The following is a 4,423-nucleotide window of genomic DNA, read 5'->3' on the forward strand; positions in this document are numbered from 1 at the left end:
ATAATTATAATATAAATATAATGAATAATGCAATAATAACATAGTAATACCAAAATGTAATGATAGTAATATAACATTGCAATTGTATAATAATATATTATGACATTCTAAAGATTATACTACATCATAATTCTGAGTTTGAATACCTCTTGAATCCATCGGAGCATTACATGTAGTAAAATCAACGTCTATTTTATTGCTCACGTCATATTTTATAATATATTCTTCAATATCTTTCACATTATAATTTTTTTCTCCATAGATTATATCTCTGGATTAGATACTGAGAGAAGCACTGAAAATATTTTATATATTAATTTACTCATTTGAGTTCTTCAGCACAACCTCTCTACAACCCGGCATTCCATGTTTTACAAAAGTCTGTCATAGTAATTCACACTCCTCTATTATAGACTGGACAGCAAGTGGGGACTGACAAGTTTTGTATTTTGGTTGGTCCTCTTTTGTTACCAAATATACACGACTTTGGTTGGTATGTCCAATTCTCATGCTGGTCTTGCCCATTGTTTCATTGTATTTTTTAAAATACCCTCTAAATTTTAAAAAACTGGCCCTAAATTTTTCTGGACTTTATCCTTTAGAAACATTTTGACATCGTTTGGCTCATATGTTTGAAAAGGGGGAATGTTCATATAAGCACCTTCTTTAGCAGTTTTATGGCTGCCTCATTTCCAGCGGACTAGAAAGAAGCGGAAGAGAAAGTTCAGGCTTTTATCGAATTAATTTAAAATTCCCATATAATTGTGTATTTTAGTAACATTGGGTCCAGTTTTATTTAAATTTAACCAATCCGTGAAAATAAGTATATTTAAAAAAAATAAATTTAACAAGAAAAAAAAAGGTTGAGGACTAATAAATATAAAATTTATTAACACATTATATATAAATGATTTACCGTACATAAGTTAAAGGAGATGGTCTGGGTAGCGGTCAACAAGAACAAAATAGGTTTCAACTATTCATTGTTTGCCGAAGTTTCGACCCACATTGTAGGTCTTCAACAGGGCTAACATAACAAGATACAAAGAAGGTAAAGCTAATGTAAGAGTGGAGATATGAATGTACCTCTATATAAACAAACTATCATAAAACCTTAATCAAATAAAATAAAATAAATTTTAGTAAGAAATTAATAAATTTTTATTTTTTGATTTTTGGTTATCTTTCACTTCTTACCAATTCAATTTAGGTTTTATGATAGTTCGTTTACACAGTCTTTTAATACCTTCACATTTATAATTTTTATTTATTTATAATTTAAATTTTGAGATCACTCTTTTATTCTTACATTAGCTTTATCTGTTTACTATCTTTTAATTTTATCCCTGATGGATATCTTCATAATCAGTCGAAACGTCGGAATTTAATAAATAATTGAAAATTATTTTTCTGCCTCTATACCGTAGCAATGACCTTTAAAATTTATTATACCGTTTATTTTGTGATTTCTTTAATGTTTAATAATTATTTCATATTAAAATAAATTTAAAATTCACGATATATAAACAAAATAATATTCCAATTCGATAAAAGATCGATATATAGTTGAGTAAGGGCAGGGTGAGTGAGTGAGTGACCGTGGCATTACTGACCGACAGCGAGCTTCGTCTCTCCGCCGCTAGGAGCCGCTACCTTCCCTTCTCTTCCAAGGGATATCTTCTTTCAGATTAATATTCTTGTTTCCTTATTCATTAACATATTTGATTTTATCTATTTTTTTTAATTATCATTCTCTGCCTGTAAATTTATTTTGCACTGGCGTTTTTTAAAGGAATGCACGTTTTAATACTGTTTGCATGTATTGTAACACGCAGATCGCTCATAAAATTATATGAAAAATAAAAACGTTAAAACTAATCGTATACTTAATTCAATAGCATTCAGTCCGGAAAAAAAAATATTATAAATCCCATATAATTGTTATACTTCCCATAATGTGAGCCCAGTATTCAAAAAACTTAAACCGACTGAACTAACATGAAATAACCATTTTTTTATGGAGAAGTATTCAATACTGATATTCGTTTTTGGTGCCCCAAAAACCTTTATATACAAATTTTTGATCTAAGGTCAATATTTTAAGCTCAAAATTTTTGACTTGCAAAAATGAAGGCAAATATTTTTTTTGAATCTACATTACTGGAAGCTTATTTTGGTTTGTTTATTTTTTTAAACATTTTAACTCAGTTAATACGATCGCACAAGTTTTTTTCTTATTATGCACATAAAAAATATCGATAGGCATATAATAACTATTAAATGCACCCTAAGGCAAAGAATTATATCATCAAAAATTTCCAATATTGTACAAATAATGAAAAGTAGTCTTATACTTAATCTAATAACACACAAGTTCGGAATAAATGTTATAATTCTTTTAATTAATGTGAGCATAGCATTCAAATAATTTAAATCAATTAAACGAACAAACTAGATACAAAAAATATTTTTTTCATGGAGAAATACTCGTAAGATAGATACGTTTTCGATACCCCAAAAATCCTTATATACGAATTTCTTTAGCAATCGAAAATACAGAATAGATACAGAAATCTAGGCTAAAATCTTTTTGGGTACTGTGCATGCATATTTTGGTTTTTGTAATTTTTTAAAACTTTTAATTCCGTAAATCCAATCAATAATGCTTTATTCTTATTCAGTACAAAAAGAAATCGATTCCATGTAATAACTCCTAGAGTGAAGGCGATACACGATATTATGAAAAATGTTCAAAACTATATAAAAGTAAAACGTTACATAAATACAAATTAGTCCAATAATATCTCAGTTAAAAAAAAAATTTAATTTAAAATATTATAAATCTTCAAATTACTACTTTAAAGTTGAGAAATTAACTGCACGCCAAATGTGGACTGAGTTGAGTACCTGAAGTGAAGACCATTTCAGTAGCCTCATTAACAATCATTTAATATTTGAAAAGCCTAATTAAACTCAAAAACTTCAAGGCTCTATTATATCATCCCATTCCTTTCGCATCAAATCCTGAACTCAAATACTGCCTAAAACCCACAATACGCTTTACTTTGTCACAAATAAAATCATTCATAATGGTCTGAATGTGTCATACATTAGCGCTTATAACCAGAAATCAATCCTTTCAAGATGAAATCCATACGCACCCAAAAGTTTCTAACCCTACTTTCTGTTAATTCTTCTGGAAATCTGAAAAGAAGTTGCTATCGTACATTTTAGACTTAGGTTTCGAATAGAAGTTCATTTTATATGATTTTTCAAACGTAAATTATAAATTGTACAAATTATAATAATTATTCAATAATTATATTAGAGAGTAATGATAACAATACAGATATCATCAGGAAATAAAAATATATACGTTCATATTAATCATCGTAGGCATAAACTATAAATAATAAATACTCTGTCTATACTTTGCATAATTAATCATAATAACTGAATTCATTTAAAAAATAAATGAAATAAAAAAAAATCTAATATAGAACATGATTTTTTTTTTTTTTTTAATATTTTAGCATATTAAGTTGTACACGGGGCGTATAGGTGTAGGTGTGTTTGCATAATAACAAGGTAGAGTATAATTGAATCATTTTATTTTACAAGAATTTCGTTAGTGAAAATAATATTTTAAAATCAACTGAAGTAATCGAGGAATGTACTTGGAAATAAATAAAAAAAATTAAATTATTTTTTTACTAGCCGTGTTTAATGTTCCAAATTTGGACCGGGCATTCACCTATATTTATCAATTCCGTTTTAAAGACTAAAATTCATGTAAAATTAACTTTTCTTTTTAAAAATTTGGACTACTGATAACATAAAATTAACAACCGAGTAGTGAAATAGCTTGGATTCAATAATTTATATCATTAAACTTCAATAAAATACACAAGATGATAATAATAATGCATTTAGATATTTGAGCACAGATTACAGGTAACTATAACTAATAAATGTTTTTAAGGAATTTTGTGAAAATTATATATATTTTGTATACTACAGTCATACACCGGAAAGGCTCATTTTTATAATATAAATCTTCAGTGATTTATATGAATCTATTTTTCCTTTTTTTATATATAAAACCCCGACGTGTCAAAATCCTTCATCTTTAGGGTTTATTCTCTTCTAGAAGAAATTTTATTATATCGCAAATTCTAGTTCCTCCCTGTATCTATTGATATGTATGAGAGGTACCAGCTGGGGTTTTTTTAACTTAAAATAATTTCTTTTGTCGGCATAAAAACCAATTATACCACCGGACCTAGGCAAAAACCCCGTCGGCAACAGATCTAAAGTAATGGAAAAAGACATATAGATAACAGAGAGTACCATTAACTGGGAGCCATTAACCGTCTAGGCAGAGCTCTTATCATTCACGTGGCCAGCGTAGACATTAGAAAGT

General features: G+C 27.9%; 1 protein-coding gene across 4 annotated transcripts in view; it reads left to right on the top strand.

Moving 5' to 3' along the window:
* The window catches only part of Eip93F (Ecdysone-induced protein 93F), a 476,497-nt gene that overhangs the window by 279,659 nt on the left and 192,415 nt on the right, over positions 1-4,423 (top strand). The gene's annotated exons all lie outside the window — the stretch shown is intronic.

The sequence above is a fragment of the Halyomorpha halys genome, unplaced genomic scaffold (genome assembly GCF_000696795.3).
Source record: "Halyomorpha halys isolate HHAL.00 unplaced genomic scaffold, Hhal_1.1 Scaffold397.1, whole genome shotgun sequence".
Taxonomy (NCBI): domain Eukaryota; kingdom Metazoa; phylum Arthropoda; class Insecta; order Hemiptera; family Pentatomidae; genus Halyomorpha; species Halyomorpha halys.